Here is a 13,299-nt window from a genome sequence, read left to right on the forward strand (position 1 = left end):
CTGGGTCACAGTGATAATTAAAGAAACAGAACAGTATATTAATCTTCTCATAGAGGAGGAAATAAAAATGATGTCATCTGCACAAGGAGACTGAGGCAAGTCATTAGGTTGTTTCATTTATTTATTCATTCAACACTTGTTTATTGAGATCATATATACGCTAGACACTGCAACAATTAGGGACATAAACATGAATTTGGCAGGGTTTCTTTCTACACTGTCTTCCTACCATGTGGTTGACAATGAACTTTATTTCTTAGAAACACACGAACACAGCACCCATCCACAGGCTGGATTCAGTAAACTTTTATTGACAAAAATCCCTGCTTCTCAAGTGTACTCTGTGACACACTAGCCTGGGGAAAAGAAAAGGCAAAAAATTTCTGATCAAAATATTTAGAAAATGGTAGCTATTACCCTCCCTTCCTGTGGGTTCACAAAGGATAATCATTTATTTAAATCTTTGAAAAATCGTCCTGATTTTGTTTAACTCAGCATTCCCAAGATCATATAATCAGTGCACACACTTAAAAAGTAAATCGAATAGCACCCTGGGTACCCATGCTAGGGAAGGCTGGAATAGACCAAAGTGGAAATTAATGTCCAGAAGACCTTCAAGAATTTTAAAAAACCATGGAAATCTTTGTTTTCTCTCCCAGCTTCATGACTGAGAACCTATCCCTTAGAGACTTCATTATTGTGCCATTAGAGTAAACCCAGAAGAAAAAAATTTGTATCAGTATAATTACTAATATTAGTATATATTTATATAATATATATAATATACATGCATATATAAATATGCAGTTTTTGTAAAGCGAAATACAAGCGGATCCAAAACTGACAAACTGCCTATCCTCTCCTCCAAAGGTAGCTCTTCTGGAACCGCAAAGACATCCAGTACATTCTGGGTCACTTTCCATCCCGAGTCACCTGGACAAATTTTATATTCTTAACCATATGAGTCAAATATAGCGAGACTAGCTCACACAAAGCTTGCCTCCCACCACTTTGGATCGTCAGTTTCTATTTCCTGAAGAGCAGTGAAAGAGATTCCACTCAGAATCTTTCCTGAATCTTTGAGGAATCCTTCTACGTTTAAGAAATATAAATCAAGGTTAATTGAAGAAAAACGAGACAAAATGTGTTTTTATGTTGTTCTGATAAAGCGGAGGCTGCGCCGTAATTGCAAAAACAATGCGCAGGTGAAAAATAGAACCTGACAACTCAAAGCAGCGCCAGATGATTGCTTGGGATTCTGGGATTGCACGGGACAGTGAGGCTCCCTGTCCGCCTCGTGCATTCTGGGGAAAGGCTTGGAAACCAGGTGCATATTTCGGCATCAATTATTTCAGCCCTACAGATAGTTCACTGTATTAGGCTTTTATCTTTGGCCCTTGAGTTGACTTCATTCCCTCGGCGATGTGACTTAAGCTTCTCTCGCGTACAGCCCTTGTTTCCAGATCCAGGAGATTTTTCCTTTTTCCCTTTCTTCTGGATATTGTCGCCACTGTCAAATGGGAAATACATAGAAACAGGAGATTAAAAATGTAAATTTTATAAACAGAAATCAAAGGTCCTAAATCCTTAGCAAAGAAAAGCCAACATAAGTAAGAACATTAAAAAACATACATAAATAGTGCTTCCAGGCTGAATACGTTAAATAATTCAACAGTTAAGTCATAAGCGTTCTTAAACTTAAGTATAAAAATGCCCTTGACAATATTTCACAGCCTTGCATTTCTTTAAAATATTTAGCATTCTCATTAAAGAGAATGACTTTAGTTTATATATTAGTTACACTCCTGCTTGTTAATACGAAGGAATTTAGGAGCAAAAACCATTCTTATGTATATAAGCAAAAGGCAATTTACATAGAAAGTTGGACAACAATTCACTTTTTATTTCTGGATCATCGGCATCTACATATAGCTATACAGCATTTAAACAAATTTGTTCCTTAATGTGCAATATTAATAGTCACTGCCCCAAAGTGCCATTTGCTAATGCCATTATGAAGACAGGTTCTTTCAAAGCTACATGGAAGTCCCTGCTTTAGAAAGACTTAATGAACCTTACATTTTTTGGAATACTGCACAGTGTAATGCCTATTACATATTCATTGCTAGAATGGAAGATTTCCTTTAACTCTGCGATTCCTGGTCTAGTTCTCTGTAAAACATTGTCAAAAGTCACCAGAGACTTTCGTGGAAAATTGTGACTCTTGATAGCAGGATGTAATGGGGAGGTTTAGAATAGAGAAGCCAGGAGTCTATCGCTCCACAGGGAGACGTTCTGACAGACAAATGGATGGATAATACAATTTTTGACATAATGGGATGAAAAAGTTTATGCCAGAAAGAACTGAATTAAAGTTATTACTTTAAAAGAAAGTCTGAAGTTTGAAATCATCAGAATTTCCAATGTGTGCTTCATTTTACTGCTTATATGCAGAAGAGATTTTAAAACAGAGATGCTGTCAAGTGATTTATAGAGTTACTAACAAGGCCTCCATAAAATTTTAGTTACCTCTTTGGAAATATCCACAATAATAAACACTATGTTGTTGTTTTCCTCCCATATTTTTAATAAAGAAAAGCTAGCACGGTTCCCTCATGTTTCTATTTTCTCATTAACAACAAGCTGAGGCATAATTTGCAGAGGTGTGGGAGAGTGTTTTGAGGAAGACAGGAAGGTGCAGACTTTTGCCTTTGTTGAAAGAGCCTTCTTAGTGCAATGGCAGGCCCAGAAGTGCTACCTGGGGAGCAGCCTCCATCCATGTGGTGAGGGCTGATTTGTGAAAAGTTATGTTCTACCTCCAGGTGCCAGCCCTGCGGCTAACCTAAAATACCATACCCCTTCCCAGAAGTTGTCCCTCTACCTTACTCAGCTCAGAGTATTTTTAACACAAAGCCACCTTCTTTCTCTTAATTTTCTCTTTTTTATTTCAAACTCTTAAAGAAACCCCATGCAATCTTTCAGTTGGTTTCCACAGCACTCCACCTCAGTACAGTCTATACTGTCCTTTCACCCAGTGTACTTTGTATACACCCATTGCTTACCTTTCTTTGCAAAGATGACATTCGCTGAGTGTTTCCTCCTTCCTGTGAGATATTTTGAAGTTCCCACCATGCCCTTTCATCTTTATATCTCTGAGCTATGCAGGCTGGGATTGGGTGAGGAGAGTGAAGCATCTAGGATCCAAAGCTGGAAGAGCCACGTTCAGCATTCTGTGAGTACGTCATTAATTATGTGTCCTAAGTGTAGTGTTTGCCTTCCCTGACACCTGACCTTGGTGCCAGCACATGCCTGGCACATAAGCACTGCGAAATGTCAAAATGCCATACTGGCTGAGTAAACTGTAGAGCATGCTTTATTTTGTCTAAGTAGATATTCTAATAAAATTATTTTTTCTCTCAGCATTTTTGCAAGTAGATAGTCATCACTATATCTCATCTACTAGAAATGGATTTCATTTAATTACCTACGTAAAAGGAAAACTTGGATGGAGTGAGATGAGCACCTACAAAATGCTAAGCATAGGCCCCTGCCAGGACTCAGCTGGTTAGAGCTACCATTGTCCTGCGCTTTTATATAAGTGATGAAAAAACAATGGTTTAAAAATCACAGAATTCAATAAAATTAAATAGTAGAAGAAAATAAGAAAGAAAAACTAAGACACACAGAAGGAAGGGAGAGAGATGAAGGGAAGGAAGGAAAGGGGAAGAAAGGAGGAGGAGGAGCAGCTGCAGAAGCAGAAGGAGGAGGAGGGGGAAACCTCCAAGAATCTGTGACCGTTCTCCTCCTGACTTGCCTAACTGGTAAGGTCTATGAGGAGATGACACACAGGGCACATGCATCAGCAACACGGTCCTGCAAGTCTAGTGACACGGGGACTGTGGTAGACTCCTGGTGCCCACTGCTAATGAGGAAGGAAGACAGAGATAGGCCTTGAGGATGTGCTGTTGAAAATACCATGCAGCATTCACGTGAATAAAGAGATAAAAATATTACAGTGATTATTATAACATACGTACTTTTTATTTGTCAATTTTACTTTAATAAAATTGGGGAAACATAAAATTAATCAGTAACAGGAAATAGTAATACAATGCCATCCGCTTTTTTTCTACCATTACTCTGTTCAAAATAATTACAATCTCAACAAACTGGAGAACTAAACTCCAGGTTTTCAACTTTAGGCTAACCAGTCAACTTCTATTCTTAGTTTGAATGGCATATCTAAATGATAAGAAGGATATCTAAGAGAAAATTATATTAGAAGCAAAAATACCTACTTGGAAATAAGATTATGATGATGGTAGGCATTCATTACATTATTACAACGCTTTATAAAGTGTATTCTCCAATATTCTCCAATTTGATTCCCATAGAAATGTGACTGCACACAGGTATTACCACTCCCAATGTATCAGAAAGGAAACTGAGGTTCAGAGAAGCCTAGAAATTTAATTGAGGTCAGCTGATAAAGTACATGTATATCACTCTGTCCTCAAACCAAATTGAAAGAGCATTCCTTTCCTTCTAATCATTTAAATATATCAAAAATTCTATCATACAATTGAAACCCTCATGCATTATTGTAAAAAATGTTCCAAAAGCCATGGGCCTGGCTTATGATGATTTAATTTCACATGTTTGCATTAACACATTATGTCCATTAAAGACACTTCAGGGGATTATTTGATGCTTGCTGGGATGCCTTCCTGATTTTAAAAGGACATGGTTTATATGAATAGAATCTATACCAATATCTGAGGTGACTGAAGAACAGAAAATCTAAGGTAAGGTCTTTTTTTGTATGGAAAAAAAGCTGTCCTCTCCTAATTATAAAAAGCACAAAAGACACTGTTTTTCATCAATGCCTGGAGTCTTACAAAGGAACAGACTGGACAAACCAGCAGCTACCAGTGAAAGGTGCTGAGCATCTACATGGGCTCTAGAACAGGTTGGCACATTGCTCAGCAGTGCACTGGACACATTTGGATGGCATTTGTTGGGAAATAATCCAAGAATGACCGGCCAACGCCTTTACACAAAGGCACTTGTGCCTAGTGTCAATCATTTACCTTCCTACAGTTCAACAAGCATCCTCTGTGGGATGATTTTCAGCCTTGCTAACACCCAAATGCAGTAAAGCAAGCCATAAGCCATGAGGTGGTGGAGGGGGGAGAGGAGCAGAGAGAGGGGGAAAAAAGGGAGGGACAGAGATGGAGAGAGAGGGAGAGGTAGGGAGAGGGAGAGAGAGAGAGAGAGACAGAGAGAGACACAGAGAGACAGAGAGAGACACAGAGAGACAGAGAGACAGAGAGACAGAGAGAGAGAGAGAGAGAGACAGAGACAGAGACAGAGACAGAGACAGAGAGAACACTACACCACTGCAAAGCATCAAAAAGAAGTAACTCCAGTGGCAAGGGTTGCCAAGTGCTGCTTAGCAATACAATACAGGCAGGTCCAGGGCAGTTACTGTTCACAATGCAATTGACAACTACCACCAGCACTGAAAGGAGTCATTTGGAGACCTAAACTCCTGCCACAATATCAAGAGAATGAGATGCCAGAGAGTGAGGGGCAACTCGGATTCCAGAAGAGGAAAACATTTAATGGTCTATAGCATCCTAGTCATCTTATCTTCCCTGACCCCCTTCCTTCTCCCCTTTTCCTTATTTTCCTTCTATCACCTACTTATATATTCAAATGTGTATGAATAAAAAGCATAAAATATAAGAGAGCAAATAACATCTATCTGATGCCACTCATATACGCAGTTAAGTGATTTTAGATTTCGTGTGTGGTGATTGGGAACAGCGACATACATCTCTTACGGATTTTCAAACTGTCACACACTACCCTTATGAGTTAATAATCCACAGGAATTCAGCCCCAAAGTGACCCCTTGACTTATCTGAAGACTGAGTTCAATACATTGGCAACTCACAGAATTATGCAGAAATTAGATCTTTGGCACTTTTTCATTCTCATCCTTCAGAAAAGTTTAAATTAGTCTGAAAGGTGAATTAAGACTCCTTGGAATACCTTGTTTAGAAACAACACTGCTTCAAGTTCCGGACAACTTCACATTGGAATTCAGGATTCCTGAAGAAGAATGAACCCAGCATAACTCAGCAGTGACTTAGACTGGGCGCTCGCTGAGAAGCCAGGCAAAGCAGGCAGCGAGGCCCAGCTCAAAGCAAGGGAGAAGGCAAACCTGAGTGAGATCGCCGAGAACCACACTTAGGATTTAGTGCAACAGAAAGGTGGTGAATGTCACATGAGGCCTGTTGTGACCTGTTGTCACGTGAGGCCTGTCTTTAACCAGTTCGAGGCGCAATTCTCTCTCCAGGATGACTTCCATGTCTGCAAGTCTTTTTTCACTCTAGGGAGGGTTTCAATTTAATTTCTTAAACTGAAGACTTCACTCAGATGTGTGGTGATGGCTTGACAGGAGTACACAGCAGCAATACACAGACTTAGTGAACACCATATATGCTCCCTGAGTGGTTTTAGCAAGCAACAGAGCTGGCCTACTCTACTGATGGAAAAGAGCAGGCTTTGGCTCCCCGGGCCATGAGTTGAGTGTCACTAGAACTCTGTAGTACAGGGTGGGGCAAGAATTATACCTAAGAAGTGCTAGTGTCCACACGCCAGCTGCACTTTGCTGGCGTTGGTGAGGGGCTCCCTCACTGTTTCCGTTGTGTGGCTACTGTCACGACAATAGGAAGATGGGGACGACTGATGCTCTGAGAGCCTGTCCACACTATGGCTCTGTCCTCCATGCTATCTATTGAATAAAATTTCTGCACAGCAATCCTATTTGTTAACCGTCTATTTCATGCCCTATATTATGTGAATGCTTTTTAATTCAACCAAACCTCTGGGTTCTCCTACTGAGCGTCCCATGAGCCAGTGGTGTGAACTTCTTGTTCCTTTGTCTAGTGGGGGAAGAGCAGCAGGCACCTTCATTGTTCCATGATTCACAGCCACCAGTCTTCCCAACATCCCTTAGAACTGGCTTTCAAAGGGCTCATCCATCCCAGCAGGAAATGTAAAAGAGCAACAAACAGGAGTCATCGCTGCTGTCATTACTGGAGGCACCATCATGCTCCAACCATTGACTAAGGGTGTGACACTCAGCTTGACACCACTAAAATGTTTAAAGCAAAAGCCACAGCTTTTGCCCTCTAGGGCCACAGACAACTGGAGATAGCTTAGTTAACACGTATAGGGGAAAACATGCAGACAACAATAGTTGTATGAACGTCAAAAATTAACCACTCTTACTAAATAGATAAAAAGAATCTCTCCATTGACATGACACAGGGCAGGACTCTGGATCAGGGTGTGGCAGAGTCTGAGTGGGAGCCGGGGGATCTCACTGTGGTGGGGCCAGTATTTTATGACTTAGGGAATTGAATCACTTAACTGTATATGATCTTTGGAAATGAAGGCAATGGTAACCCTGTCTTAAAAGAGAAGTGAGAGAAAACTAAGGAAGACGGCTCTGAACACCTACGTATATGACCAATGTTGTACATGGAGGGCTGGGTATGCATGTTCCACACTGTCCTGGATGCAGAGATGACAGTGACTTTCTATAGGAGGCTTCTACTCCAGGGAGAAGGGCAGATGCGTAAGTACAGGAGCCTGCTGTGAAACAAAATGTACTTTGTCTAGAATAGGGACAGCAAAAGTCCTTTGCAATGTAGATACCTGTCTTCACTCTTCACAGCCTCCTTGTCTTTGCTTTAGATAAAAATTTTTATTAGTATAAATTTGTAGTACCTGGTATTATACTCATTGGGGAAAGTTGGTACATGGACGCAACACATCTCAATTTTTTATTCTCATCTCCCTCTTCCTTCCTCCTTTCTTCATCTCTGTCTCCTTTCCTTTTGCAGAACAGATGAGGACCTCCCTGTTTTATTCCCTGTTGATCTTCTCTCTCCTTAGCCCTCTCTCTTTCCTTGAGTCTTATAAGAGGATCTTGGTTTAGTGCCTCTGACTTTGTTTTTTTTTTTTTTAATTGTCACATATTATATAACACATTTTAATTCTTTTTACTTGCTTTCATCTGACTTTGTTTTGACCATTGTCTTGGAAGCAAATTTCTAACACAGTGACCAATATCTTTGTAATTATAATTAAAATAGGCTGAAAAATACTCTATGATGTGAGTGCATCAAAATTTACTCAAGCATTCCTGTAGAGAGATATTTAGTCGTCTTAGTTTTCCTCTTATAAATTATTCCATCAACAGACAACCAAATAAAGAGTGTACCATTTTTGGGATGCTCAGGGCATTTTGGATGTCTGCGTGTGCTTACACTCTAACCAGTTGCATGTGGGGACCATCTGAGTACCCTACTACCTTCCACTTGTACTTAGGACCTTCTTAGGACCTCTTTGTCCCCCTTCACTTCTATCCCTCAAAATTTTAACCTTTGTCTTTTGCATGTTTTTGTATAGACATGTTACTCTGAGCTCTTAGCATTCAGAGATCAACCAGCCACCCATCTGTGCTCATACCCAGCAATTATTACATGGTCCTCCACACTTCATATGTAGACTATCTTCTAGAGGGACACAGATGAAGAGATTCCCTCCCTACAAGGCATGAGTAGGTTGATAGAGATGAAGGAGAAGATAGATGCACCAGCATCAGATTAAGTACCACTTACACAAGGTGGATGGGCCCACCTTCTGGGCACCCACTTCAGTGCCTAAACTAGAGGTGCTAAGGACAGTTTCCCCTGATGAGGTGCATTGATTCTAGAACTAGCGAGTCTGACAGTTTTGTTAAAACATATTTAGAAAATGATAGGCATGTTGGGGTGTGTGTGTGTGTGTGTGTGTGTGTGTGGTGTGTGTGTGTGTATATATATTAAGAATTCAAAGGGACAGGATCATGGGGTTTCTTATTTACACTGATTTGGTTGTGATCTTCAAAGTCTGCCCAAGGCCCACATATCGCAGACTTGGTTCCCAGATTGGTGCTACTGGGTGGTGGTGGAACCTCTAGTAAGAAGTCTTGGAATCTCAGGGGGAAGTTTCTCGTTTCCTTCTTTCTATCTCCTAGCTACAAGGTAAGAAGTTTGGCTGTACCTTGTGCCACCCTAGTCCCAAAGCAGTGAGAGCCAGCTAACTATGGATGGAAATCTGCAAAACTGTGAGTCAAGAAAGCCTTTTTGCTATATAAGTTGATTATGTTGGGTGTTTGTTACGGTGACAGAAAGCTAACCAGCACACACAGTAAAGATGAATCTTCCTCGTGAAGGTAGTAGAAAAATCATTAAAGGATCCAATGCAGAACTTTATAGCCATTTATTTTATTTATTTTTTTAAAATTATTTATGTGTGTGTGTGTGTGTGTGTGTGGCCAGCTCAGCCCACCAGGGGGCGGGGCTGGCTGGCATGTGGTGCTGGGGGATCGAACCGTGGTCCTTTGTGCCTTGCTAAGCTTGTTCCAAGTAGGTGCTTTAGACCACTGAGCCATCTCACCAGCCCCCTAGCCATTTATTTTAGAGGAAGAACATTCCTCCCACAGCATGGAGAAGGAACCAGTAGAGCCAGATGGGGGGAGGGAGGAAATAACGTGCCTACGAGGAAGTAGAAAGTGAAACAAATATCTACTAAAGGTAGAATTTACAGGAGACTCGACTGGCTAGGAAGGTAAGAGGGTGGTGAAGAGTGAAGAGGAGACTTTACTCTCATATGTGTGTCTAGGTAGATACACTTGCAAATAGTATCAGGACAGGCTGGACTGTGTTGCTATCATCCAACACTAAGATGAGAGGAAAGTCAAGAACAAAACTATCACTAAAATTGACATGAGAGTTCTTCTGTGCTGGATGCTTTTTCCCAGAGTTCAGAACTCAGACAGCACATCTTTACTGATGCTCTCCACCCATGCTTAGATGCAGCGCTCTAGCATTAAATAATATATAACAATTGCTACTGATTCTTGATATTCCTACATTCTGATAAAGTCAACTAAATTTTATTATTCTTTTATTGATGAGGATTAAAGAGATGAAGTAACTTTCTCAGGTTTATGTAGCTGGTAAGTAGAGCAATTAAGTCTGAGTCAGATCTGTCCCCCACCATGGCCACTTCCTTCAACTTTGCCACTGTCTTTTCTAATATCGCTGATGATCATGGTAACCCTCTTTCTGCAATGCTCCTCTGATTTAATTTTCTTAGTTCACCTCTAGATTCTTTTAGGAGGTTACATCTCCTCTAAGAGTCTTCTTAGTTCATTTGATCTTTTCAATTTCATCTTCCCTAGTGCATTTTTGGGAAAAATAATGTTTGCATTTCACTTTTTATGGTTGAGAACTTAGAGCAATTCAGCAAGAATATATTAATATAACATTAATGCAACAACTGTGAGCCAGATGTGACCTCTCATATCACATTGCCATCTACATCTTGGTAGATGTAAGTAGCTCCTTGACAAAGTAAAATCCTGGAGCGTGTAGGAGAGTGTTCCTTTAGGGCCCCATATTAGCACAGAGCTGGTCACATAGTTGTTTTGATAAGTGCTTATTTTAGGGATAAATAAGTAAGCAGTAAATTCACTAACATAGTTGTTAAGCACTTTTCATGTACTTGTCATTATCTTAGACGCATAGAGGAGCTGGGGAGATGGCTCAATAGAATAAGCACTTCCTTGGCAAGTGCAAGGGCCTGAGTTCAATCCCTGGTTCTGGAAAAAAAAAAAAAGAAGAAGCATGGAGTATAATTAACATGTTATCTCTTTATCTATATATCTGTAGCTCTAGCTCTATTCATCTGTCCATTTAGTTACCTTTTGTTGAAGAGAATTTGAATGCCAGATACACCGTCACTAAATTCAAGTATATGTAAAATTGCCTCCCCCCTTTCTGGTGCTGGGAATTGAAATCATGTAGGACTTTTGAACTACATTTTTAAATCATTATTTTATTTTTTAATCTGAGACAGGGTCTCACTCAGCTTCTTAGACTGGGCTCCAGCTTTGGTATCCTACTTCCTCCTCTCTGCACACTGGGATTATAGGCATGTGCCACTGAAATGTGCTTCTGACTGCAACTTTTATTTTTAAAATACAAGTGGGAAAATGTGCGCTGAGAAGCTACATGACTTTCCTTAGGAAACAGAGATACTCTGACAGCCCAGGATTGGAACTTTTAAAATCTATACCTAGGGGCTGAGGAGATAACTCTGTGGTCTAAGTCCCTGCCTGGCACGCTCAAGGATCTGGGTTCAATTCCCAATACTGCATGCAATGCCTGGTGCCCTGTGCCAGCTACCAAAACCAAGCATGGTAGAGCAACCTATGATCCCAGCAGCGGGTACACTGAGACAGGAGGATCACTATGAGTCCAAGTTGCATAGTGAGACCCTGTACCAAATAAATAAATTAATTAACAAATAAAAGAAAGATCTGTACTTAGATGGAAGGAGGAAGAAGACAAGGGAAGAAGTGAGAGAAAGAGGGAGACAAGGAAACAAGAAACCACTTTCAAAATACACATTTAATACATGGAGTCAATGGTAGAGGTAGAAGAAGTTTGTACTGGACATGGTTTTCAAGAGGAAAATGAATCAAGTATATTTGTAGAGGCACAATCTTTTCTTCCATTGGCTTGAGCAGGAACTGCTCTTATAAAAGTGTCCTGTTCTACAGCATCTCTTGAGTTTTAAAAAAAATTGGGAAGAAAAATATAATGGCAGACAAGATTTGCTTGAGTGAGGCTGCCCTGGTACAGTCAGGTACACATCACTAAACATGATGACAGCCATGGAGCTGGGAGACCCCAGTCCCTGGGCTCCGCTGCACAGTACACGATGGCATCAAAGTTAGCGACTTGCGGAATCACACAAAGGAAGGTAAGGAGAGATGGAGAGATGTGGTAAGTGGTACGCCCCAGTGTCCTAGCGTTGGGAGATGCTAAGATCTCTGCTATCCTGTCATAACCATGGCATCACACACTTTCAGCAGAAGTAACTGTTCCACACTTTCACTCTCTGAAGCCAGCGGCACCCAGTTCCCTTCCTCCTCTGCAGCAAAATCATGTAAGAAGACGTGCTCAGCAAGATGTCTGTGTTTTACTTTTTTCTATGTAAAGGGCAAGGCAGGAAACAGTTTAGAGTTTGTAGGCCATGCACTCTCGGCTGCAGCCACTCAACCCTGCGCCAGAGAGCAGGAGGGAGCAGACACAGGCCCAGCCTAAGGAGAGAACCTGGCTGGGTGCTAGCAAAGTTTCAGTTATGAAGTTTTGGAGGCCTGAAATTTGAATTTAATATAATTTTCATACCCAATAAATATAATTGCTTTGATTTTGAAAATACAGTTGAAAATATAAAAACTGTCCTTATTAGTTCACAGCTCTACAAACATAGACACTGGGCTTCCTTTTGGCCTGGGGGCTGCGGCTTGCTGACCCTGCATGAAGTGTGGAAAGCTTGGGATGATTGCATTCTTCTGTGGACCTGGGAGAGCTTCCTAGAATCAAGTGGCTCACTCACTCTATCAGCAGCTCTTAGCTTCAATGCTTAATTGACGTTGTTCCTTAATTCCCAGCTACACATTAAAGATATGAACCTAAAGAATTTTAAAGTCATTATGTGGGTGAGGGACTGTTAAAAATAAATCCTTCTGGTTCAGAAGTGGTAAAGAGGGAATATCAGGTGGTAAGAAATCTACAAATATTCGAGCAAGGGGTGCAAAAAGCATGAGGGTGGCCACAAGTCATCGCTAAAGGTCACCTGTGCCACTTTGTATCTTCTCTTTATGCTGCCCATAAAACAAAGTTAAAGCAGTTTAATTTAACTGTCTAATTAGTAATGGATTTTCCATTTTATCTTTTTAACTGTAGGTGATACAAAGATGAGGTCTAAATTTGAATCAGGCCAGGAAGACAAATTTATATACTAGTACTTTAACATTAGTGCTTTATTGTGGCATGGTCTACGTGGAGGATGAAGTGTATCTGATTACGAAAGAATTGATGGGCAGGGAGATGAGCCTCAGCTCCCCTCCACGGCAAGCCTCCTCCAGTTGGTATGCCCCAGTCTTGCCTCAGTCACTCCTCCTTGCCCTCTGTGTTTTGATGAAATGAACAGAAATGGTGATGCCACTGTTACTAGTTGTCTAGATTTCTAGGGGAAGGAAACCCTGGGTTTCTAGGAAAACCCGGACACCGTTTGTTCCCCGCCGCGCTGCACCCTGTGGCCAAAGCCTGAGCTCCTCTCCTTCTTTGCCTCTTTTGCTCTCACGTTGGAAAGGGGGGTAAA

The sequence above is a fragment of the Octodon degus genome, unplaced genomic scaffold (genome assembly GCF_000260255.1).
Source record: "Octodon degus isolate 3935 unplaced genomic scaffold, OctDeg1.0 scaffold00078, whole genome shotgun sequence".
NCBI classification, from domain to species: domain Eukaryota; kingdom Metazoa; phylum Chordata; class Mammalia; order Rodentia; family Octodontidae; genus Octodon; species Octodon degus.